The sequence below is a fragment of the Schistocerca americana genome, chromosome 5 (assembly GCF_021461395.2).
Source record: "Schistocerca americana isolate TAMUIC-IGC-003095 chromosome 5, iqSchAmer2.1, whole genome shotgun sequence".
Lineage (NCBI taxonomy): Eukaryota > Metazoa > Arthropoda > Insecta > Orthoptera > Acrididae > Schistocerca > Schistocerca americana.
The window spans coordinates 279,887,596-279,915,326 of NC_060123.1; the positions used below are offsets into that span (position 1 = coordinate 279,887,596).

Consider the following 27,731-nt stretch of genomic DNA (forward strand, 5'->3'; position numbering starts at 1 on the left):
GGTCGACAAATGCTATGAACGTGTCTTGGTTTTTCTTTAGCCTTGCTTCCGTTATCAAACGCAACGTCAGAATTGCTGCTCTGTTGCCTTTACCTTTCCTAAAGCCAGAGTGATCGTCATCTAACACATTCGCTATTTTCTTTTCTGTACTTCTGTATATTATTCTTGCAAGCAACTCGGATGCAAAATGATTGTGCGATAATTCTCACACTTGTCAGCTCTTACAGTCTTCGGATTGGCGTGGACGATATTTTTTCGAAAGTTAAAAGTTACGTCGCCAGGCTCATAAATTTTACACTCCAACCTGAATAATTGTTTTTTCGCCATTTCCCCCAAAGATTTAGAAATTCTGATGGAATGTTATATAACCATTCTGCCTTACTTAACTCCTCCAAAGCTCTAATAAATTCTGATTCTAATACTGGATACCCTATCTCTTCTAAGTCGACCCCCCTTTCTTCTTCAAGCACATCAGTCAAATATTCCCCCTCATAGAAGCCTTCAATGTACTCTTTCCACCTATCCGCTCACTCCTTCGCAATTAACAGTGGAATTCCCTTTGCACTCTTAATGTTACCACCCTTGCTTTTAATTTCAACGAAGGCTGTTTTGACTTTCTTGTATGCGGAGTCAGTCCTCCCGACAATCATTTCTTCACATGTTTCATGCATCCATTTCGTCTTAGCTTCCCTGCACTTCGTATTTGTTTCATACCTCAGCGACTTGTTTCTGTATTCCTGAATTCCCCTGAAATTTTTGTACTTCCTTCTTTCATCGATCAGCTGAAATATTTCTTCTATTACCCATGGTTTCTTCACAGTTACCCTCTTCGTACCTTTGTTTTCCTTGCAACTTCTGTGATTGCCTTTTTTGGAGATGCTCATTCTTTTCAACTGCACTGCCTACTGAGCTATTCCTCATTGCCGTATCTTTCCTTAGTATTTCCACATTCCACTTCTTTGCGTGCTGATTCTTCTTGACTAATCTCTTAAACTTCAGCCTACTCTTCATCACTACTACATTGTGATCTGAGACTAAATACGCCTTGCAATCCGGTATCTGATTTCGGAATCTCTGATTGACCATGATGTAATTTAAATGAAGTCTTCCCGTATCAACCTGTCTTTTCCAATTGTACCTCCTCCTATTGTGATTCTTGGACAGAGTGTTCGCTATTACTATCTGAAATTCATGACAGAAGTTAATTAGTCTCTCACCTCTCTCATTCCTTGTCCCAAGACCATAATCTACTGCAACCTTTTCTTCTGCTCCTTCCCCTGCAGCTGCATCCCAGTCGTCCATAACTATTACATTTTCGTCTCCCTTTATGTACTGTATTACCCTTTCAATATCCTCTTTGTCTATCTCTTCACCTTCAGCTTGCTGCCTCGGTATGTACTCGGACTATCGTTGTCGATGTTGGCTTGATGTGGATTCTGATAAGAACAACGCTATCACTGAATTGTTCACAGTAACGTACTCTCCCCCCCCCCCCCCCCCCCATGAACCATGGACCTTGCCGATGGTGGGGAGGCTTGCGTGCCTCAGCGATACAGATAGCCGTACCGTAGGTGCAACCACAACGGAGGGGTATCTGTTGAGAGGCCAGACAAACGTGTGGTTCCTGAAGAGGGGCAGCAGCCTTTTCAGTAGTTGCAAGGGCAACAGTCTGGATGATTGACTGATCTGGCCTTGTAACAATAACCAAAACGGCCTTGCTGTGCTGGTACTGCGAACGGCTGAAAGCAAGGGGAAACTACAGCCGTAATTTTTCCCGAGGGCATGCAGCTTTACTGTATGATTACATGATGATGGCGTCCTCTTGGGTAAAATATTCCGGAGGTAAAATAGTCCCCCATTCGGATCTCCGGGCGGGGACTACTCAAGAGGATGTCGTTATCAGGAGAAAGAAAACTGGCGTTCTACGGATCGGAGCGTGGAATGTCAGATCCCTTAATCGGGCAGGTAGGTTAGAAAATTTAAAAAGGGAAATGGATAGGTTGAAGTTAGATATAGTGGGAATTAGTGAAGTTCGGTGGCAGGAGGAACAAGACTTCTGGTCAGGTGACTACAGGGTTATAAACACAAAATCAAATAGGGGTAATGCAGGAGTAGGTTTAATAATGAATAGGAAAATAGGAATGCGGGTAAGCTACTACAAACAGCATAGTGAACGCATTATTGTGGCCAAGATAGATACGAAGCCCACACCTACTACAGTAGTACAAGTTTATATGCCAACTAGCTCTGCAGATGACGAAGAAATTGAAGAAATGTATGATGAAATAAAAGAAATTATTCAGATTGTGAAGGGAGACGAAAATTTAATAGTCATGGGTGACTGGAATTCGAGTGTAGGAAAAGGGAGAGAAGGAAACATAGTAGGTGAATATGGATTGGGGGACAGAAATGAAAGAGGAAGCCGCCTGGTAGAATTTTGCACAGAGCACAACATAATCATAACTAACACTTGGTTTAAGAATCATGAAAGAAGGTTGTATACATGGAAGAACCCTGGAGATACTAAAAGGTATTAGATAGATTATATAATGGTAAGACAGAGATTTAGGAACCAGGTATTAAATTGTAAGACATTTCCAGGGGCAGATGTGGACTCTGACCACAATCTATTGGTTATGACCTGTAGATTAAAACTGAAGAAACTGCAAAAAGGTGGGAATTTAAGGAGATGGGACCTGGATAAACTGAAAGAACCAGAGGTTGTACAGAGATTCAGGGAGAGCATAAGGGAGCAATTGACAGGAATAGGGGAAATAAATACAGTAGAAGAAAAATGGGTAGCTTTGAGGGATGAAGTAGTGAAGGCAGCAGAGGATCAAGTAGGTAAAAAGACGAGGGCTAGTAGAAATCCTTGGGTAACAGAAGAAATATTGAATTTAATTGATGAAAGGAGAAAATATAAAAATGCGGTAAGTGAAACAGGCAAAAAGGAATACAAACGTCTCAGAAACGAGATCGACAGGAAGTGCAAAATGGCTAAACAGGGATGGCTAGAGGACAAATGTAAGGATGTAGAGGCCTATCTCACTAGGGGTAAGATAGATACCGCCTACAGGAAAATTAAAGAGACCTTTGGAGATAAGAGAACGACTTGTATGAATATCAAGAGCTCAGATAGAAACCCAGTTCTAAGCAAAGAAGGGAAAGCACAAAGGTGGAAGGAGTATATAGAGGGTCTATACAAGGGCGATGTACTTGAGGACAATATTATGGAAATGGAAGAGGATGTAGATGAAGATGAAATGGGAGATACGATACTGCGTGAAGAGTTTGACAGAGCACTGAAAGACCTGAGTCGAAACAAGGCCCCCGGAGTAGACAATATTCCATTGGAACTACTGACGGCCGTGGGAGAGCCAGTCCTGACAAAACTCTACCATCTGGTGAGCAAGATGTATGAAACAGGCGAAATACCCTCAGACTTCAAGAAGAATATAATAATTCCAATCCCAAAGAAAGCAGGTGTTGACAGATGTGAAAATTATCGAACAATCAGTTTAATAAGCCACAGCTGCAAAATACTAACACGAATTCTTTACAGACGAATGGAAAAACTAGTAGAAGCCAACCTCGGGGAAGATCAGTTTGGATTCCGTAGAAACACTGGAACACGTGAGGCAATACTGACCTTACGACTTATCTTAGAAGAAAGATTAAGGAAAGGCAAACCTACGTTTCTAGCATTTGTAGACTTAGAGAAAGCTTTTGACAATGTTGACTGGAATACTCTCTTTCAAATTCTGAAGGTGGCAGGGGTAAAATACAGGGAGCGAAAGACTATTTACAATTTGTACAGAAACCAGATGGCAGTTATAAGAGTCGAGGGACATGAAAGGGAAGCAGTGGTTGGGAAGGGAGTAAGACAGGGTTGTAGCCTCTCCCCGATGTTGTTCAATCTGTATATTGAGCAAGCAGTAAAGGAAACAAAAGAAAAATTCGGGGTAGGTATTAAAATTCATGGAGAAGAAATAAAAACTTTGAGGTTCGCCGATGACATTGTAATTCTGTCAGAGACAGCAAAGGACTTGGAAGAGCAGTTGAATGGAATGGACAGTGTCTTGAAAGGAGGATATAAGATGAACATCAACAAAAGCAAAACAAGAATAATGGAATGTAGTCTAATTAAGTCGGGTGATGCTGAGGGAATTAGATTAGGAAATGAGGCACTTAAAGTAGTAAAGGAGTTTTGCTATTTGGGGAGCAAAATAACTGATGATGGTCGAAGTAGAGAGGATATAAAATGTAGGCTGGCAATGGCAAGGAAAGCGTTTCTGAAGAAGAGAAATTTGTTAACATCCAGTATTGATTTAAGTGTCAGGAAGTCATTTCTGAAAGTATTTGTATGGAGTGTAGCCATGTGTGGAAGTGAAACATGGACGATAAATAGTTTGGACAAGAAGAGAATAGAAGCTTTCGAAATGTGGTGCTACAGAAGAATGCTGAAGATTAGATGGGTAGATCACATAACTAATGAGGAAGTATTGAATAGGATTGGGGAGAAGAGAAGTTTGTGGCACAACTTGACCAGAAGAAGGGATCGGTTGGTAGGACATGTTCTGAGGCATCAAGGGATCACCAATTTAGTATTGGAGGGCAGCGTGGAGGGTAAAAATCGTAGAGGGAGACCAAGAGATGAATACACTAAGCAGATTCAGAAGGATGTAGGTTGCAATAGGTACTGGGAGATGAAAAAGCTTGCACAGGATAGAGTAGCATGGAGAGCTGCATCAAACCAGTCTCAGGACGGAAGACCACAACAACAACAACAACGTACTCTCGGCCCTACCTTCCTGTTCGTAACGAATCCCACTCCGTTATACCATTTTCAGCTCCTGTTGATATTAGTCTATATTCATCTAACCAGAAATGCTGGCCTTCTTTCCATTTCACTTTACTGATACCTACTATATCTAGACTGAGTCTTTGCATTTCCCTTTTCAGGTTTTCTAGTTTCCTCACCATTTCACACTTCCGACATCCCACGCTCCGACTCCTAGAACGTTATCGTTTCTTTGGTAATTCAATCTTTTTCTCACGGTCACTCCCCCTTGGCAGCCCCTCTCGGAGATCCGAATGGGTTGTTATTCAGGAACCTTTTGCCGATGGAGAGATCATCATGACACCTTTTCAGTTACAGGGCACATGTCCTGTGAATACACGTTATGTGTCTTTAAAGCAGTGGTTTCCGTTGCCTTCTGCATAGTCATGCCGTTTAGGGGCAGTTTACTACCCCAAAGAAAAGAGAGTGCCCTGAACCTGTGTCCTCTCTTCCGCTCTTTTTGATAAGGCTGTTGGCAGAATGAGGAAGACTTCTTGTGCCGAAAGTCTTCGGCCTCGATTGCTGAATGTTAGTCAAAGCTTATGATGTGTTGTGTTTCGAAACCGGGAGCGAGGACGTTTTGTTTATGCATCAAAGACGCTACTCCTAGACAACGTGTACTATTTCTTGACATAGACCATTTTCCAAATCAGTTGCTGAACATGATGAACATAAATGTAAATAACGAGATTTCTCGTGGTGGTCGGCGAAGACATGTGGGGAGAAATGCTGACGTATTCGGCGCCCCGCACTACCAAGAACAGCTGCAAACCTTTAGCTTCACCACTCAATTTTGACGGTATAATTGCTAGGTCGCTGGCGTTTGCTGAAATGAAAAAAACAAAACAAAAAAAAAAACAGAGAAGTCGACATGAAATGTAGCACACAAATCCGATATGTGACGAAACCGAATGATGGACCCATCAGATACCTTTTATTGTGCCACTTACGTGCAGTTACCATTGTTAGCAAAGTGGTTATCGCCAAGAGGGAAAATGAATGATTTTCCTTTCAATTCTTGCTCTAGGGCGGATAGGTGAGCTGCTAACTTGTTTTTTGCAGAATATTTAAAACAATAAATCAGTGCTTAAATATATAGCTCTAAAACTGGCAGTATATTTACAATGTGCAGCTGATACTTTTATAGGCATGTACGTCGATATTTTTTCCGTCGATATATCGGCATACAGATAACTTTTTCGATATATCGATGGCAGATAATGACTTTCTTTAAATATCGATGTATCGGATTCCCAGTATTTATAAAAGTATCTACAATCCTAGTTCACTGTTTTCCAGGTTGTTCAAGAATACTCACAGCTCTGTCTCTTGTGCATACAAGCCTTGCCTAATGAATACGTCTCACTTCTGACATACAGGGCTTCCACTCCCTTATAGAGTGTGTATGGTGAGGCCTGGTCCGTACGGAGATGGTAGACAGAGAGGCCGCGACCACTGGTGCAAGCTCACAGGGGGCACAAAAACATTTGGAAAAAGAGACGGTTTAAGAATTAGCCGAGAGAGGTATGTGAGTTCTCCCATCCCTCTAGTTGCTATCTTCTGCCTAAGAAAATAAGCCTTTCCGTCACTCCTGTTGTTATTTTTACAGTGTTGTCTCGAAGCGGCTATTACCGAACAGCCTTTTGCTGCTAGTAGGTTTATGTGGCAACACTATGCTAGGTTCGCACAGCTGACGCCCACATGGCTCGATCATCATCAAGAACGGGACAATCAGCAGCTCGTGGATTGTGTCCTCAAACAGCCCGCTCATCCGAATGTGGTGAAGGAACTTTGTTGGCAACCAAAACAACTTCTCGTAGTCTCGGAATAGATACACTTATGCTCATAAATTAAGGATAATGCTGATACATGGTGAAACCATTCTCTGGTGGGTAGTTAGCGGGTTTAAATCACCTCGGGGTATGACCAAGCGGTGCATTTGACCTGCGGTCGTCGCACGGTGGCGCTGGCAGAAGCCCACATACGCAAAGGTGAGTTGGTGCATGTCAGAGTACGGTGCAGCGCGTAAGTGGTGTGCAGACGTTTTCAGACGTGCTAATGGTGATTGTGTGTTGAAAATGGCTCAAAGAACACATATTGATGACGTTATGAGGGGTAGAATACTAGGGCGACTGGAGGTCGTAGCACGGGCCCTCCGTGTGCGACAAAGTGTGATCCCAAGATTATGGCAACGATTTCAGGAGGCAGGAAACGTGTCCAGGCGCTACAGTACAGGACGTCCACATTGTACAACACCACAAGAAGACCGATATCTCACCACCAGTGCCAGACGGCCACGGAGTACTGCAGGTAGCCTTGCTGGGGTCCCTACCACAGCCACTGGAACAGTTGTCTCCAGACACACAGTCTACAGACTACTGAATAGACATGGTTTATTCACCTGGAGACCTGCAAGGTGCATTCCACTGACCCCTGGTCACAGGAGAGCCCGTAAAGCCTGGTGTCAATAACACAGTACATGGCCATTGGAACAGTGGTCCCAGATTATGTTCACGGACCAGTCCAGGTATAGTCTGAACAGTGATTCTCGCAGGTTTTTCATCTGGCGTGAACCAGGAACCAGATACCAACCCCTTAATGTTCTTGAAAGAGACCTGTCTGGAGGTCGTGGTTTGATGGTGTGGGGTAGGATTTGGTTGGTGCGTGTTAACTCCTGCATGCCTTTGACAGAGGAACTGTAACACGCCAGCTGTATCGGGACGTCATTTTGCACCAGTATGTCCGTCTTTTCAGGGGTGCAGTGGGTCCCACCTTCCTCCTGATGTATGATAACTCACGGCCCCACCGAGCTGCCATCGTGGAGGAGTACCTTGAAACAGAAGATATCAGGCGAATGGAGTGGCCTGCCTGTTCTCCAGACCTAAACCCCATCGAGCATGTCTGGGATGCTCTCGGTCGACGTAGCGCTGCACTTGACGAGTCCGACAGGCACTGGAAGGCTATACCCGAGCTTGCTACTCAAGCACCTGATCCAGAGTATGCCAACCCGTTGTGCGGCCTGTGTACGCGTGCATGGTGATCATATCCCATATTGATGTCGGGGTACATGCGCAAGAAACAGTGGCTTTTTGTAGCACATGTGTTTCGGGACGGTTTTCTCAACTTATCACCAATACCGTGGACTTACAGATCTGTGTCGTGTGTGTTCCCTTTGTGCCTATGCTATTAGCGCCAGTTTTGTGTAGTGCCACGTTGTGTGGCACCACATTCTGCACTTATCCTTAATTTATGAGGATGAGCGTAAATACGAGTCCTGTATGATTTTCACGGGAGTATTATTCCATTCTCCTTGCAAAAGAGTAGCAAGTTCAGGTAACAATGATGGCGGTCGTCAGCGATCAACCACCCTTCTTTTCAAAGTAGATGAGAAATTGAGATCTGGTGAGCATGGTGGCCAGGTGAGACGCGACTATTCATCCTCGTGCTCACGAAACCATTCCTCTACGTTGCAAACTGTGTGAACACGCTGCCCTGTCGTCTTGGAATACAGCTTCACCACTGGAGAGCAAACATTTTACGACGGGGTGAACTTGATAAGCTAGAACAGTAACATATTCCTTGGCAGTAATGCGACCTTCCATAGTAACCGTAGTGCCCATGCAGTACTACGACGAGGCTGCCCAAATCATCACCAAACCACCGTCATCTTTCACTCTTGGCACGTAAAGCCGGCCAGAAATTGGGAACAGTGTGTAACGAGACTCATCCCAGCAAATGACATTTTCTATTGCTCCATAGTGCAGGTTTTATGGCTTCGGCACCATGTTTCCCTGCTATGGGCATTTGTATCGATGATGAGTGAATTTGAAATTCCAGCTCACCCCCAAATTCCCTGCTTATGGAGCTCCCTTCGTGGTGTTTTGTTGCTAAGAGGACTCACGAATGTGTCATTCACTTCTGCGGTGACTTTTTCTGCTATCTTCCCATTTTCATCACTGACCTCTTCAATGACTTCTGTCACGATCACTCACACATTTTCGTCCGCGTTGTAACTCAGCGCATGATGTTTCTCCGCTTCCCTTCTGTGTGGTATAAATCTTCGATACAGTGCCCCTTGAAACACCAAATACTAGCGCTCCCTTGGTGAGGCAAACACTTACCATACGAGCAAAAGCAATTTGGTCATGTTCTTAATCCCTTAGCTCCGACATAATGCACTCAAAACCACACAGAACACTGTTCTGACCGCAACTGGGAGTTCCAGTGCATTAAGGATAGTCAAATACAATACCGCAACCTGCATTCGTGGATGCCATCTGCATACATATTCAGACATGCTTTTCTCGCAGTTTTTCCATATTTTTGTCCAGCGCCTGTATCACTATATATTTCAACGGTATGCCAGGCAACAAAAGTTTACCATTAATTCTGTAATAGGATAGCATCGGGTTCGTCCTCATGTTTAAAGGCAAGCCATAAAGCAAGTAGAGGTATATCTAACTCGTTCTGCATTGCGTTACAATAGGAGTAGACGATACTTTGCCAGAGACCACTGCATTGTTTAGCACTAAGCCAAGTGTCATGGTGATCTATTCTATAAATTGTTCAGCTAAAATAAGATCATCAGTGGCCACTATTGATCTCAGTGGCCATACTGCACTTGTTTGATGATCATCCGATCTTACTTTCGTCTCTCTAGAACATTCGTCGACCAAAGTAACGTCCTGGGTTCTGTCAGTGTGCCACATATTTTCGAGATAGTCCTTATTATAGTATCTTAGTTATCTGTTGACGGTGTGGTACAGTTTCGAGCCCCTTTTGGGAGTCTGGAGAGGCGGTATCTACCTACTTAATTCCGTCTACTATTTGCAAGATACTTATTCCTCCATAGAGTCTTCTTTTTCACAAGGAGTACCGTGAGATTTTAGGATATGTTCCAGGAGCCTGCATCACATGAACCTGATGGATATTGCTGTTTCAGTTCTGTGCATAGGTGTGCTATCAACCTCATACAAAGCGGAGATACTGCGCCAATAAAAATACTGTGAGTATCACGCAAATAAAGTACGAGAATCCCAACTGAAAGCCTTTCTGACGCTTTTTATAATTTCCAAGGAAGTTCCTTACGTAAGAAGGAACATTCCATCTTCCTAATATTGTACAAGTGGACAGATGTTTGTCGTATGACGTCTGTATTTACATCAAAAGTTGTCCTACATTTCGCTGTGTTGCTCCAGCATTAATACTAAAACACCTGGAAGTCATCGTTCCCTACGCCTCACCAATTACCCCTGTCACCGAATGCACTGTGGCAGATCACTGAATACGATTACCAGCAAAATGGTTCAGCACTACCAAGCGGCGCGCTTGCTAACACAATCGCTGCAGTCTGCTACGCAACGCCGCTGACAAATGACCTTAAATGAGTGCGTAAGGCGTGTGAGGGAGCTTCACAAATGGACGCGGCGCAGGCGCTGCTAGCTATTTGTCAACTGTCGGGGCAGCCGAGAGTGACTCGGTGCAAAACTTGCCTTCGCGTGACGCGACGTCGTAAGAGTGGCAAAAACTCCGCACCGAGCTCTGCGTTGATAAGCATCGCCCGTGTGCTCGTGTGTGCTTGCGTGTGTGCTCGAGCATGTGGAGGTAAGTTCTTGTTGACCGTCCGCCACGCCCCACCCCCCAAATTGTGATGACTGTAATTAAGATCTCGCCCAAGAGTTCGTAGACCCATAAAATTGGGAACAGAGGCGGCACAGGGCACGTTCAATTTAGGCTGCAGTTTGTTATCAGCAGTGTTGCACTCGCTCGGTCTAACTACAGAGCACGAAACCTAAAGAATGTCCTTGCAGTTCCAGTCGCAGTTTTCGAAGGAGAAGCCCGTCCGCAGCTCGTGGTCTAGTGGCTAGCGTTGCTGCCTCTGGATCGCGGGGTCCCGTGTTCTATTCCCGGCTGGGTTTGGGATTTTCTTTGCCCGGGGACTGAGTATTTGTGTTGCCCTCATAATTTCATCATCATCATCATGTGTAAAAGAAATTGGACTGTGTTAAAATTGGGCCTTTGTATGGGCGCTGACGACCACGCAGTTAAGCGCCCCACAAAATCAAACATCATCATCGAAGGAGGAACCGCTCTCCTACCCGATACGTGACATGATAGACAGCAGTATCAGCCACAAGCCCCGGTAATTTCTAGTGAACGTTAAAGAGCCAATGCGTTTGAAGCCGGAAGTGAAAGTGATCTGCTAGAGGACCTGCGAGGTAATGTAGTGTAGCACACAATACTCGTACCGCGCACAGCATCTTGTTTCCTAGAACAGTTATCCTAGTCCCGCCCCCCCCCCCCCGCCCCCCTCCCCCCTCCACAACACTCCCCCCTTCCTCCTAGCACACATACGTACCATCTCAATGCTTTCCCACGTGCTTTGCCACAATTTTAGAACTTTATAGCAGTTACTTGTTTTTGAGTTGACTGTTATGAGAAGCTTATGACTAATAATATTGAATAGCCACGTGAACAGAAACTGGTTAGTAATAATTAACCTACTATTCGATGTTTATATATGTATCAAAAAAGTTTTGCATCACCTCGGTTCCGAGAGTTCCGGAACCTGTACATAAAATTTGAATAGAGATAAACATAAACATCATTTCCGCCCTTTTTATTACTCGTGAAAACCACGCATTGCATGTTCTACCACCATACAGCGAGACCTTCAGAGGTGGTGGTCCAGATTGCTGTACACACCGGTACGTCTGATACTCAGTAGCATGTCCTCTTGCATTGATGCATCCAGTATTCGTCGTGGCATACCATCCACAAGTTCATCAAGGCACTTTCTGGTCCACACCGTCCTTAAACAGCCCTTTTCTATCAATCCCAGTGATGCTCGATAGGGTCGATGACTGGAGAACATGCTGGCCACTCTAGTCGAGCGATGTCGTTATCGTGAAGGAAGTCATTCACAAGATGTGCACGATGGGGGCTCGAAATGTCGTCCATGAAGACGAATACCCCGCCAATACGCTGCCGACATGGTTGCACTATCGCTCGGAGGATGGCATTCACGTACCGTACAGCCGCTCCGGCGCCTTCCGTGACCACAAACAGCGTACGTCGGTCCCACGTAATGCTACCCCAAAACAGCAGGAAACCTCTACCCTGCTCCGTTCGCTGGACAGTGTGTCTAAGGGGTTCAGCCTGTTCCGATTGCCTCCAAACATGTCTCTGATCTAGAATGAAATTTTCACTCTACAGCGGAGTGTGCACTGATATGAAACTTCCTGGCAGATTAAAACTGTGTGCCGGACCGAGACTCGAACTCGGGACCTTTGCCTTTCGCGGGCAAGTGCATTCACTGTGATGACGTGGCGTGAGTCGTGCTTGGGTAGCTCAGTTGGTAGAGTACTTGCCCGCTAAAGGCAAAGGTCCCGAGTTCGAGTCTCGGTCCGGCACACAGTTTTCATCTGCCAGTAAGTTTCATGTCTGATGCGACACTCATCGATGAAGAGAACGTGGTGCCAGTCCTGAGCGGTGCAGTCGGTATGTTGTTGGGCCCATATCTACAGCGTTGCATGGTGACGTGGTTGCAGAGATGGACATCGGCATGGACGTCGAGAGTGAAGTTGCGCATCATGCAGCCTATTGCGCACAGTTTGAGTCGTGACACGACGTCCTGAGCCTGCATGAAAGCATTACTCAACATGGTGCTGTTGCTGTCAGGGATCCTCCGAGCCATAATCTGTAGGTAGCGGTCATCCACTGCAGTAGTAGCCCTTGGGCGGTCTGAGCGAGGCATGTCATCGACAGTTCCTATCTCTCTGTATCTGTTCCATGTCCGAAAAAAATCGCTTTGGTTCACTCCGAGACGCTTGGTCGCTTCCTTGGCACAAAGTAACAGTGCGGAAGCGATTGAACCGAGGTACTGGTTGAACTGTAGACAACACGAGCCGCGTACTTTTTTCCCGGTACATTGAATGGAACTGTCGGCTGTCGGACCCCTTCCGTCTACAGACGCTGCTCATGCATTGTTGTTTACATCTTTGAGCTTGTTTAGTGACGTCTCCGAACAGTCTGTGATATAATATCCACAGACATGCATTTTCTTGTAGTTGTAATGCGATATATATACGACACTGACATTTGAACGTCATACGAACATTAATATAATAGGTTAATTTTGACTGTGCAGTATCTTTTCATGTGGCTGTTAAAGGGTAAAATGGTTCAAATGGCTCTGAGCACTATGGGACTTAACATCTGAGATCATCAGTCCCCTAGAACTTAGAACTACTTAAACGTAACCAACCTAAGGACATCACATACATCCATGCCCGAGGCACAATTCGAACCTGTGACCATAGCGGTCGCGCGGTGCCAGACTCAAGCGTCTAGAACCGCTCGGTCACAGCGGCTGGCTGTTAAAAGGTAGTCATAAGCTTTTGACAACTCAAAATGAAAATAACCATTACACGGGCTATTACCATCCCGGTATACCGTGTATTGGTTATTTTCATTTTGAGTTGTTAAAAGCTCATGACTACTCTTTAGCAACCACATGAACAGATACTGCACATTCATAATTAACCTATTATGGGATATGTATCAATGTTCGTATGACGTTCAAATGTTAATGTCGTATATATATCGCATTACAACTACAAGAAAATGCGTGTTTTTCTCCCTAGACGTGTTTCTCTTTATTGAAGTAAAGCACTATCAATGGCCTGTAATTAAAGCGATTTACAGTTTTATTTGTCTTCTACATCGAAATACAGTTCATTAACAAATTGTTTGGTTTTACTTACGTTAATTTGTGTTTGGGTTTCCACCTACATCATGAAATGTCATCTGCTGTCCAGCCAAGCAGGTGTAAAACCAAGCCGAAATTACCGCAAGTAAAAGTTGACATTTATTAACGAATTTTTTTTTGTATATATAAAACAAAATTTTAGATATATTTAATGACTACTGATTCTTCTTTACTTCAATAAAGTGAAACGCTTCTGGTGAGGAAAACAGTAACAACGGAACAAAAATACCCTCAGAAATTGTGAAGCAACTACGACACAAATTAAGAATTCAGTGATGAAGTGTAGTATTGTACGGTGACTCTTTTTCGGTGGCGGCGGAAGTGTTCCAACTGTGTCAGGTCAATACAGACAGCTAAAGGAGTACTTTAGATCTTACCATAAATGAAGGTACTTCAACGTATTTTGCCACCAGTAACCTACATTTATAAGATTTGTAGATTTAAAAATAGCTTTCGACGATGTCGACTGGAATACACTCTTTGAAATTCTGATCTTACCACGCATATAATGCTGTAGCTGTACAGAAGCCAATCTCCAGTTCCAAGGATTGAAGAACCAGTAAGGAAGATAATACTTGACAAGAGTCTGAGATAGACTACTCTTCATGGTGTTCAATCTGGAAGTAAAGCAATAAGTAACAAAAATCGAGGAGGAATTTAGAATGGAATTAAATTTCATGGAGAAAGAGAAGAGAACTTTGAGGTTTCCCACTCAGAATGGAAATTTGTCCGAGACAGAAAAAGTCTTGGAAGGTCATTTGGACGGAATAGATATTGTCTTGATAAAAGGGTTCTGAGATAACCAGCATAAAATTAAAAAAGGGAAAAGAGTAACGGACTATAGTTGAATTAAGTGAAATGTCGCTGAGGGATTAACATCAGGAAAGGAGGCACTACAACAGTTTCGGCGTGTGTAGACTCACTGCAGGAGCGCGAATAGTCAAGCTCGCCCATTATAATCGCGATCGACATTCCATCCTCCTGCTCAAGGGAATGAACAAGTAAATATTAGTCAGGCGCAAGGTTCAAAATGGCTCTGAGCACTATGGGACTTAACTGCTGAGGTCATCAGTCCCCTAGAACTTAGAACTACTTGAACCTAACTAAACTAAGGACAGCACACACATCCATGCCCGAGGCAGGATTCGAACCTGCGACCGTAGCGGTCGCGCGATTCGAGACTGTAGCGCCTAGAACCGCTCGGCCACTCTGGCCGGCAGGCGCAAGGTGGCAAGTACCGAGTGTATATCGGTCATCGAGGTCTTCGGTCCCATCGGACTAGGGAGGGATGGGGAAGGAAGTCGGCCGTGCCCTTTCAAAGGAACCATCCCGACATTTAACTGAAGCGATTTAGGGAAACAACGGAAACCCTAAATCACGGTGGCCGGAGGAGGGTTTGAACCTTCGTCCTCCCGAATGTGATTCCAGGGTGTTAGGTATCATTTGTGATTGTATCGGTTCGTATTTGAAAAAATGTTCGAATGCATGACTGTATGTTTTTGGAGAGAAGGTGGCAAAATGAGATTGGGGCGACTGCACTCCTGAAATTTTATGGCTTCCGAACGTCCACACACCACAGTGCTTCCGATCTTAATAGGGATATTATCAACTGCTGGGAGGGCAACGGTCAAAGAATTCCAAATAGGACTTGGAGAACAGACACCATCTCTTGTCAATGGACGTTTGCCCTCGTGCCTTGACTCCAACCGCCGGAACACAATCATTTTTATCCCAATGAGGAGCAGTAGTAGCATGTTTGAATTATTATCTGAGTAGAATGGTTTCCACTACCTTGAGCAGATAATCAAATCCTTTCAGAATGATCACATCCGATTCAAGTATGCATACAGGTGGAATCACAATCAGCTGCTAAATAATCGTTGACATTCATGGTGAAAACCTTCAGCTTTCTTTTGTTTTGCACATTGCTACTGGTAGCGATCGGATATAATTTTCAAACTAGCAGACATAAATGGCAGGAATTTTACACCATGATGTAAACGATTACAACCTGCTGTTGCATGCCAACCATAGCCAGTAAAATTGGCAGCAATATAATAATTATACGGAAGAGTTGTCACCAGAAGCCTATTTACATCCAACGGAAACAGCCTTCTGCTCGCAATTAATCCATACAATCATTATATTGCTGACAGTTTAATTGACTATTGTTGGCCTGGAACAGCAGCTTGTAATCTTCTACATCATGGTATAAAATTCCTGCCATTTATGCCTGCTAAGCTTGAAAATAGTCCATGACCGAAATTAGTGGCACTGAAGACAGCTGAAGGTTTTCACCTTGAAATTCAACGATCGCATCCGAGTTCAGAGTTCGGTACTCTGTTCTTCAATAGCTCTGGAATCCACCTCTCACGGTCTCTCTTCTGTATGATTTTTAATCAGGGGTAAAATTAATTTTGTAAAAATGTTAGCAATTAAAAATGTGTGTGGAGTCTGAGGTGATATGCCTCTTTCTTCATTGCCTGGCTCAAATGACTCTGAGCACTATGGGACTTAACTGCTGAGATCATCAGTTCCCTAGAACTTAGAACTACTTAAACCTAACTAACATCACACACATCCATGCCCGAGGCAGGATTCGAACCTGCAACCGTAGCGGTCGCGCGGTTCCACACTGTAGCGCCTAGAACCGCTCGGCCACTCCGGCCGGCTTCATTGCCCGGTGTTTCTTTCTTTGTGAAAGACCTCTCCCGACACGTGTCGGCCCTTGCCGCGGTTGTGGTCTCACTTAACAGCTTGTCATTCGTAATCAATAAACTACCGCGTATTTTCTTGAATATAAACCGAGAATGCGACCTTGTTTGAATGAAATAGCTGTCAGCGAGCATTTCATCTTCGTGCCATCCTAATATCCCACCATAACCTGTTCTACATATTTTTGTTTCAGGAAACTGCTAGCACAGCAGTTCATCAGTTTCCATCACTGATTCGGAACACTTTATGAAAAGACAAAATTTAAATAGAAAGTTTTGTTCACTGGAAATAAACCTGTTTCAGCCCCATTTCATCTAAATATCATTTAGTGTACTTTTTTTCCTTTTAAGTAGACCTAGCAGTTTAGTTTTCGCTATCTTCCTTTATACTTTTATCACGTAGGGAAAGAATTCGTAGAGACGAATTTGCTTTATTTGTGTCTTACATCAGCAACATTTTCCTTTTCTTAATCCAAGTCATGAATGATCTCCGTAGTGTGCCGATGTGTTGGTAATTTAATGTTCAGTGACGGTAGAAAAGTCATGGAAATTTCCCGTGAATCCCGTCCAAACATGTCCTGTAGCTGGGCGTGGTGTAGAGACAAGGCCCTGCCGCTCTTTTTAGAGTTTTTCGGTTGGTCAACCACTCCCCCGCTCTTTTTAGCATTTTCGGTTGGTCCAGAACTCCCCCGCTCAGTAGAGATGCAGACCCCCGGCTTCAGCGGCCGGCGTTTAGAGCGTTTTATGTTCACTCTCTCTGGGAGGCCGTTCTGAGTATTCGTGCTCCTCGGAGCACGCTTTATCATAACTTCCACGTAGCTCGGAATCAGTTTCCAGCTTAGGGAGCTATCGCAATTTATTTGAATTAATAGTCAAACGTTGCATCCAAGAAAGACCGCATTTTTACTCTGTGAATTTCTCAGAATAATGTGGACTTCGCTGTTACTGCTTAGTTCTAGGTGCTTACAGCACGTCCATTAGTTAAATTAAGAACTTCCTTCGATGTTTATTAAGTAATTAGCGTACACCTGTGTTTGGCGCAGTCAGTATTCAGAGCATTTTCCTTGTTTTCATGAAATCCGATTCAGGCACTTATACAAGCTTACCGTTACGTGAAGTTCTCAACTTCTACAGTTTACTAATTGCTTTCTGCGGATTATCTGTAATTTCCTTTCTCAGTTTTAATTATTATAGTCGTGATTCACATCCCCTTACGTCACTATTTAGGTTGAACCGCTTTTTCGGTGTGGTACCAAGTACCGCGTGAGACTGAGATGGGGAATCATACCAGGAGTCTGGTTAATCGAATAATTCTCAACTCACTTATTACAACGAATATATTTATGTGTATTAAAATTTCTAGATACCATACTTTACCGATTTTGTTGCAAGATTGATCCTTAATCTGTTGTCCACCCACAGTAGGCCCACGTAATCGCATCGAGCTCAAATCCCTGAAGAGAAGGAAAGTGGTTGGGAATATTTTAGAAGTATGGGATATACTGCAACGGCCTTGCCGCAGTGGATACAACAGTTCCCATCAGATCACCGGAGTTAAGCACTGTCGGGCGTTGCCGGGACTTGGATGGGTGACCATCCGGGCCGCCACATGCTGTTGCCTTTTTTCGCGGTGCACTCAGCCTCGTGATGCCAATGGAGGAGTTACTCGACCGAATAGTAGCGGCTCCGGTCAAAGAAAACCATCATAGCGACCGTGAGAGCGGTGTACTGACCACCCGCCCCTCCTATCCGCGTCCCCAGCTGAGGATGACACGGCGGTCGGATAGTCCCGATGGGCTACTTGTGGCCTGAAGACGGAGTGTTGCATGGGATATATTGAAATCATCAATTTTATCAACTGTAATGGACATCTGTCTTTTGAAACTTTCTCCAGCGATCAAACAGCCTGCTGATATAAATACATTGTGTAATTTATCTTGTAATTTTCTGCCGCGTGAATGGTTATGTGCTGCGAGACTCAGTTATTCTCTTCCTAGTGTATCCACTTTCCCCACTCCTTCCCACGAGATGCACTGGATGATGTTATGGATAAAGATTGTTGACATTAATCTCCCCTACGTCTTAAGGAACTATATTAACTTTTATTCATGTTGAAATGTGCGAGCTGCAAAAACGATGTGCATTTTATAGAATATGAGTCACTTTTTCTGTCAACCCCACTCGTGGTCCGTCGTTACCCGGCATTCTTTGTAAAATCAATAAAAGGAAGAACATTCAGTTAGAAAATGCTTGGCAAAAGTATAAAGAAACATTGTCCCTTTGTCAGTGTGTCGAAGTCTTCGCATTAGCTCCGTTGCATGTTTAATTAACCCACAGGATTAAAAAATGAATTTTAACGGAAATCGCATGACGATTCCCACACAGTGGAACTGAAGTATAGAAAGGCAACCTCTCCCAGTTTCATAGAATCACAAATCTCAATAAAAGTCCTCCGTATATGGCGAAAGAGGTGTCCCGATGAATAATGGTTAAAGAGAAGAGTGAGAATATAGATACGATATCAACACAAAAAGACTGTCAACATCTTTTACGCTATGCAAAATATTTAAAGATACTGAACTACACAATAATTTCTAACTTCTGATCCTTAAACAAGAAAGTCACTTTTCGGAAGGTTCCCCTAACACAGCAATTGTTGTTAATATTCCCGAGACAACTTATGTCTATTCCGAGTCACAGCTGCACCAGCTTTTGAAAATAAGCAGCCACTAGGTACAGATGTTACAACGAGGTTAAGATATTGTTGAGCATATTTGTACAAACAGGGAAAAATAACTTTCATCTCTTCCCATTCTGCAAATGGAGGGCTTCTTAAAGATATTACAGGATTTAACAAATAAGGAGGTACTTCGTCAATACGGTACGTTTCCTTTTCCTTTTTGTGGGCGTGCGCTAGCTGTTCATTATGTTTCTAAAGCCGTTTTCATGTCTTACAGCGCAGCATTTTCCTCTGATTCGCTTGTGCTACTTTGTTGCTCGTAAACCATAGTTTTGAGTTTTTGTGTGGCTCGCCCGCTTGCTGTTGGATCAAAACTGCAATTGATTCCAATAGAGTAGCAATAGCTTCATGGCCCTTTAATTCAGTTAACCCATACCTTTCCTTTAGCTCTCTCAATGAAACGTCCTTGCATTCTTTGATAATTCGTGATACTATTAAGTTCTATTAACAAAAATTGTTCACTGGTATAATTGTTGATACTGTTAACACGTGTCTAGGCGCGCAGTTCGGAACCGCGGGACTGCTACGGTCGCAGGTTCGAATCCTGCCTCGGGCATGGATGTGTGTGATGTCCTTAGGTTAGTTAGGTTTAAGTAGTTCTAAGTTCTAGGGGACTGATGACCACAGAAGTTAAGTCCCATAGTGCTCAGAGCCATCTGAACCATCTGTTAACACGTGTTTGCCCAGACACTTCTCTTGTGACATGGACACTAAGGTGACAAAAGTCATGGGATACCGCCTAATATCTCGCCGGACTTATTTTAACCCGGCGTAGTGCAGCAGCTCGACTTGGCGTGGACCCAACAAGTCGTTGGAAGTGCACTGCAGAAATTCTGAGCCATCCTGCCTCTTTAGTCGTCCATTATTGCGAAAGTGTTACAGTTGCAGGAGTTTATGCACGAACTGACCTCTCGATTATGTCCCTTGAATGTTCGATGGGGTTCATGTCGGGCGATCTGGGTGTCATATAAGAAAATACGTTTATTATCAGGTTCATACATACCTTTCAATTGTTTCATCGTTCTCAGAAGGGCTTCCCGACTTTCTGGTGTTTCCTTTCTGTGACAGCTGCCTGAGTACAGGCGTCTTTAAATAAAGTAGACGTTTTGCCAAAAAACTTCAGCTTTAAAACATTGTTTGTACTGTGCCCTCGTGTACTTCCCATTGTGTTTACGTGAACAGTTTGCACTGCACGACAAAAGGCACAGCTCTTACGTAGCGCAGACTGCTGCCCGCCTCTGACGACATAATGTCATGGGCAGCGGCAAACTGATTGGCCTTTAGCGCTGTGAAGCCCCAAGTACTGGTGAAGCGAGACACCCAGTCTCCGTGGAGGCAGACAAACATTCTGGGTTGACCTGTGCAGTGGCGAAGAACTGCTAAGTACCTGGGTGTCATTCTGGACTGGACTGCTTATAGTCAGGGCTATGACAGGTTGCAGAACTGAAGGGAAAAGCAAGAAGGCTTCACCAGCTCTGCCCGCTGCTTTTACTAAGTTACTAAGTGGAATGTCCGCAGCTCGTGGTCTTGCGGTTGCGTTCTCGCTTCCTGCGCACGGGGTCCCGGGTTCGATTCCCGGCGGGGTCAGGGATTTTCTCTGCCTCGTGATGACTGGGTGTTGTGTGTTCTTAATCATCAATTCATCTTCATTGACTCGCAAGTCGCCGAAGTGGCGCCAACTAAAAAGGACTTGCAATACGGCGGCCGAACTTCCCCACATCGGACCTCCCGGCCAACAATGGTTGGTTGGTTTGGGGGATTAAAGGGACCAGACTACGACGGTCATCGGTCCCGGCCAACAATGCCATACGATCATTTCATTTCACTAAGTGGAATGTCAGTTCTCCCAAATGGCCACGAAGTGGTTCTGACAAGACACTGCTACTAACAGTTTTAGCGTACACAGTTGTCATTTGACGGAACGCAGCCTGTACACTTATCGGTCGCCTACAGAGTTTGCAAAATACAACTTTTAACCCTTCCCTAAAGGCTGATGAGGTCAGATATAATAACTTTCCACTGCTTCTCCGATGTCGGACGTAGACCGACAGGTCACTTCTGTTGTTCTTCAGCTGTTTGGCTGTTTAGCTCTCGCAGGTAGTTCAATAAGCTTCGTGTTCGCATCGGTTGCTGGACGGTCAGAATGACGGATTGCTAACCGAAGGTGCCCTGGTTCAATTCCCGACCAGGTCGGAAATTTCCTCCGCTCGCGGACTGGGTGTTGTCCTTACGTTCGTATCGTCATAACTGACATTCCATTGCTGAGAGGGCTGTATGGGCATCTCCCGAAAGCCAATAAATTAAAGAAAAAATACAAGCTTTGTCACGTAGTACCAGCGCTCGCCATCAGATAACGGAAGTTAAACACTGCATTTCACAGCAGGTGACGTTTTTCAACATGTGCTGTTGATTGTGCGTTTTCCGTTAGACTAGTGTGTGCACGAAGATGGCAGGCTGAAGGCATGTAGGTGACGATGTTACCCTGAGCTGGCTTTGGGAAGATACTGAAGATGAAGCAGAGTTCAGTGAATAATAAGAACGTATTTCTGTGAGTAGTGACAAAGAAGAGAGTGATTTGAATGTGCAACATAGCAACATATAGCATGTGGCTGGCAGGTATTTCGTGATGTTGATGGTGATATTATCGAGTTCTTATACTCGGTTACGTAACAGGGACTCACTCTTCTTCAAAATGCACGCATAGAAAGGGAACTTCAAATTTTTCGGCTGTTTTTCACTGCCTATTTTAGCGATATCACATTAAACACAACTTTCTTACGAGCTTTCGTGAAACGTGCAGCCTTGAAACTTGATGTCGAGCCATAAACGTAGCTTTTATACGACAGCAAACAGAGAAACACAGGAAGAAAAGAAAAGTAGGGAGAAAGGCACAACACTGGAAAGATGTCTGCACTTATTTGGAAAATGTCACTTCCAATGTTTCCAAACCAGTTCTTCCTTATTTTACTATTATTACTTGTGGACATATTTCATACTACGAGACAAATTTTTGATGTGATCACTTTCACAGTTTTACGACTATGTGTCACATAGAAGTGAATACAGTAAGCTGTTATTTTCAGAAGCCGTTTGAACTCTTCTTTATGACTTGCACTGCTTGGTAACGTACTTTCAAAGTCATTTGACACTTGTGTTTGAAATGATTTGAACACTTCACCGGTAATATGAAATACGAAATCCCGTAGTTGCCTTAGGGTAGCTGTGCACTGGGTAAATAAATACACCACCTGACAAGAAAGTGAAGCACCCAGGAGACGCGATCAGATGTCAGTGTTATTCCATACCTAGCACCAGCGAGTACATTAAAGATTAGAGTTGCTACTCACTGTCCCAGGTAGAACGGTAACCAGAGGGCATTACTGTTGCGCATGTCTGATATTACACTACTGGCCATAAAATTGCTACACCACGAAGATGACGTGCTACAGATGCGAAATTTAAGGATGAAAAATGCTGTGATATGCTAATGATTAGCTTTTCCGAGCATTCACACAAGGTTGGCGCCGGTGGCGACACCTACAATGTGCTGACATGAGGAAAGTTTCCAACCGATTTCTCATACACAAACAGCAGTTGACCGACGTTGCCTGGTGAAACGTTGTTGTGATGCCTCGTGTAAGGAGGAGAAATGCGTACCTCACGTTTCCGACTTTGATAAAGGTCGGATTGTAGCCTATCGCGATTGCGGTTTATCGTTTCGCGACACTGCTGCCCGCATTGGTCGAGATCCAATGACTGTTAGCAGAATATGGAATCGATGGGTTCAGGAGGGTAATACGGAACGCCATGCTGGATCCCAACGACCTCGTATCACTAGCAGTCGAGATGACAGGTATGTTATCCGTATGCCTGTAACGGATCGTGGAGCCACGTCTCGACCCCTGAGACAACAGATGGGGACGCTTGCAAGACAACACCCATATGCACGAACAGTTCGACGACGTTTGCAGTAGCATGGACTATCGGCTCGGAAACCATGGCTGCTGTTACCCTTGACGCTGCATCAAAGACAGGAGCGCCTACGATGGTGTACTCAAGGACGAACCTGGGTGCACGAATGGCAAAATGTCATTTTTTAGGATGAATCCACGTTCTGTTTACAGCATAATGATGGTCGCATCCGTGTTTGGCAACATCGCGGTGAACGCACGTTGGAAGCGTGTATTCGTCATCGCCATACTGGCGTATCACCCGGCGTGACGGTATGGGGTGCCATTGGTTACACGTCTCCGTCACCTCTTGTTCGCATTGACGGCGCTTTGAACAGATGTGTTACGACCAGTGGCTTTACCCTTCATTCGATCCCTGCGAAATCCTACATTTCAGCAGGATAATGCACGACCGCATGTTGCAGGTCCTGTAGGGGCCTTTCCGGATACAAACAATTTTCTACTGCTGCCCTGGCCAACACATTCTCCAGATCTCTCACCAATGGAAAGGGCCTGGTCAATGGTGGCCGAGCAACTAGCTCATCACAATACGCCAGTCACTACTCTTGATGAACTGTGGTATCGTGTTGAAGCTGCATGGGCAGCTGTACCTGTACACGCCATCCAAGCTATGTTTGACTCAATGTCCAAGCGTATGAAGGCCATTATTGCGGCCAGAGGTGGTTGTTCTGGGTATTGATTTCTTAGGATCTATGCACCCAAATTGCGTGAAAATGTAATCACATATCAGTTCTAGTATAATATATTTGTCCAATGAATACCCGTTTATCATCTGTATTTCTTCTTGGTGTAGCAATTTTAATGGCCAGTAGTGTATCAGGTCTCGTAGGGCGTATAAGGGACGTGAAGAGCGTCAGATTTTGAATGACCACTGAGAAGGCACGAAGTTGCCGTGTACTCGTGTGAGAGCGTTTTCAGCATATGACAGATTTTGAAAGAGACCGCACTGAGTCTCTTCATTTGGCTGGCTGTTCGGATCACGCAGTATCCAGATTTTTGGGGTATTCGGATGTGCTAGCGGTCTGATACAGGAGTGCATGGGAATGTGAGAGGCAGGCATGTTCATCTTCAAAGCAAACACACCGTAACCTCTCCACATTTGCGTCTGCCATCCAAGGAGAAGGGTGGCGCTATTGTGCACTTTGTAAATCTTAACCACTTCACAGTTGCGCCTGCGATTCGAGAACGTTACGATCAGTCATTATTATAACTCTTGGTTGGCTCCACACACACACACACACACACGCACCTACATCCTGTTACACCGTTGTTTAAGTCCCGACACGTGGAGGCGGGCTTTTGTTGTTTTATCATTTATTTTCTTTGTTCTTTTTTGTTTCGTTTTATTTATTTATTTAGCAGCTTTTTTCAATGTTCAAAATGTAGTACAAGAATTAGAAAGACGAAATATAAAAATGCATAAACTTTAAGGAAGAAGCGAAAAGAAGGATAGGAAAGAAATAGAGAAGTAAGTGACGCCACATGGATGTCAGAGGATGAATATCTCGGTGTGTGCCTCGAGCCATTGTCCTCAGGCATCTTTTTTGTTGTTAGTAATTAATTTATTCTATATCATAGTTCAATATAATTATTCTATCTGTATATATATTCACAGGTTCACAGTGTCCTTTTCAGTTGCCAATTTGCGACAATACGACGACGCTTTTAAAAATGCGTTATGCTAAAGTACGTCTACTTGTTCTATTTAAACACTATTTACATGTTTCTAGTGTCCGTTGCCTTTGGCAGTTTGCGACAATACGCCGGCACTCTACTAACCTGCGAATAGACTTGCTTTCTGTATGACCATGTGAGGAGGTACCCTATATGTGTTGCCTTTGAAATTTCGTCTGCAGTGTGTTTAATTGTATCCATAGCCCTTCGTTTCTGGTCTATTGCAATGGACTACCTGCAGGATTATTGTAACCCCTAACCATTGGTCAGAGACTAGCAGCATCTTAGCTGGGAAATGATCGTCCCAAGCATAGGCTGCCGTTGACACCCCAACCGACGGACGTAACTGTGACTGTAGGCTCCACAGCGAACGAACGTTTCCAGACTGTCTTTAGTTCGCATTCATCTACATCTAAATTCTACATTTACACTCCGCAAGCCACCCAACGGTGTGTGGCGGAGGGCACTTTACGTGCCACTGTCATTACCTCCATTTTCTGTTCCAGTCGCGTATGGTTCGAGGGAAGAACGACTGTCTGAAAGCCTCCGTGCGCGCTCGAATCTCTCTAATTTTACATTCGTGATCTCCTCGGGAGGTATAAGTGGGGGGAAGCAATATATTCGATACCTTATCCAGAAACGCACCCTCTCGAAACCTGGCGAACAAGCTACACCGCGATGCAGAGCGCCTCTCTTGCAGAGTCTGCCACTTGAGTTTGCTAAACATCTCCGTAACGCTATCACGGATACCAAATAACCCTGTGACGAAACGCGCCGCTCTTCTTTGGATCTTCTCTATCTCCTCCGTCAACCCGATCTGGTACGGATCCCACACTGATGAGCAATACTCAAGTATAGGTTGAACGAGTGTTTTGTAAGCCACCTCCTTTGTTGATGGACTACATTTTCTAAGGACTCTCCCAATGAATCTCAACCTGGTACCCGCCTTACCAACAACTAATTTTATGTGATCATTCCACTTCAAATCGTTCCGTACGCATACTCCCAGATATTTTACAGAAGTAACTGCTACCAGTGTTTGTTCAGCTGTCATATAATCATACAATAAAGGATTGTTCTTTCTATGTATTCGCAATACATTACATTTGTCTACGTTAAGGGTCAGTTGCTACTCCCTGCACCAAGTGCCTATCCGCTGCAGATCTTCCTGCATTTCGCTACAATTTTCTAATGCTGCAACTTCACTGTATACTACAGCATCATCCGCGAAAAGCCGCATGGAACTTCCGACACTATCTACTAGGTCATTTATATATATTGTGAAAAGCAATGGTCCCATAACACTCCCGTGTGGCACGCCAGAGGTTACTTTAACGTCTGTAGACGTCTCTCCATTGATAACAACATGCTGTGTTCTGTTTGCTAAAAACTCTTCAATCCAGCCACACAGCTGGTCTGATATTCCGTAGGCTCTTACTTTGTTTATCAGGCGACAGTGCGGAACTGTATCGAACGCCTTCCGGAAGTCAAGGAAAATAGCATCTACCTGGGAGCCAGTATCTAATATTTTCTGGGTCTCATGAACAAATAAAGCGACTTGGGTCTCACACGATCGCTGTTTCCGGAATCCATGTTGATTCCTGCAGAGTAGATTCTGGGTTTCCAAAAACGACATTATACTCGAGAAAAAAACATGTTCTAAAATTCTACAACAGATCGACGTCAGAGATATAGGTCTATAGTTTTGCGCATCTGCTCGACGAACCTTCTTGAAGACTGGGACTACCTGTGCTCTTTTCCAATCATTTGGAACCTTCCCTTCCTCTAGAGACTTGCGGTACACGGCTGTTAGAAAGGGGGCAAGTTCTTTCGCGTACTCTGTGTAGAAACGAATTGGTATCCCGTCAGGTCCAGTGGACTTTCCTCTGTTGAGTGATTCCAGTTGCTTTTCTATCCCTTGGACACTTATTTCGATGTCAGCCATTTTTTAGTTTGTGCGACGATTTAGAGAAGGAACTGCAGTGCGGTCTTCCTCTGTGAAACAGCTTTGGAAAACGGTGTTTAGTATTTCAGCTTTACGCGTGTCATCCTCTGTTTCAATGCCATCATCATCCCGGAGTGTCTGGTTATTCTGTTTCGAGCCACTTACTGATTTAACATAAGACCAGAACTTCCTAGGATTTTCTGTCAAGTCGGTACATAGAATTTTACTTCGAATTCACTGAACGCTTCACGCATAGCCCTCCTTATGCTAACTTTGACATCGTTTAGGTTCTGTTTGTCTGAGAGGTTTTGGCTGTGTTTAAACTTGGAGTGAAGCTCTCTTTGCTTTCGCAGTAGTTTCCTGACATTGTGGTTGAACCATAGTGGGTTTCTCCCGTGCCTCACAGTTTTACTCCGCACGTACCTGTCTAAAACGCATTTTACAATTCCCTTAAACTTTTTCCGTAAACACTCAACGTTGTCAGTGTCGGAACAGAAATTTTCGTTTTGATCTGTTAGGTAGTCTGAAATCTGCCTTCTATTACTCTTGCTAAACAGATAAACCTTCCTCCCTTTTTTTATATCCCTATTAACTCCCATATTCAGGGATGCTGCAACGGCCTTATGATCACTTATTCCCTGTTCTGCACTTACAGAGTCGAAAAGTTCGGGTCTGTTTGTTATCAGTAGGTCCAAGATGTTATCTCCAAGAGTCGGTTCTCTGTTTAATTGCTCGAGGTAATTTTCGGATAGTGCACTCAGTATAATGTCACTCGATGCTCTGTCCCTACCACCCGTCCTAAACATCTGAGTGTCCCAGTCTATATCTGGTAAATTGAAATCTCCACCTAAGACTATAATATGATGAGAAAATTTATGTGCAATGTATTCCAAATTTTCTTTCAATTGTTCTGCCACTAATGCTGCTGAGTCGGGAGGTCGGTAAAAGGAGCCAATTATTAACCTAGCTCGGTTGTTGAGTGTAACCTCCACCCATAATATTTCACAGGAACTATCCACTTCTACTTTACTACAGGATAAACTACTACTAACAGCGACGAACACGCCACCACCGGTT

At 44.2% G+C, this 27,731-nt stretch overlaps 1 pseudogene; it reads left to right on the forward strand.

Moving 5' to 3' along the window:
- The first annotated feature begins 17,827 nt into the window (after positions 1-17,827).
- On the forward strand, positions 17,828-17,945 carry LOC124616825 (annotated as a pseudogene).
- The last annotated feature ends 9,786 nt before the right edge of the window (positions 17,946-27,731 follow it).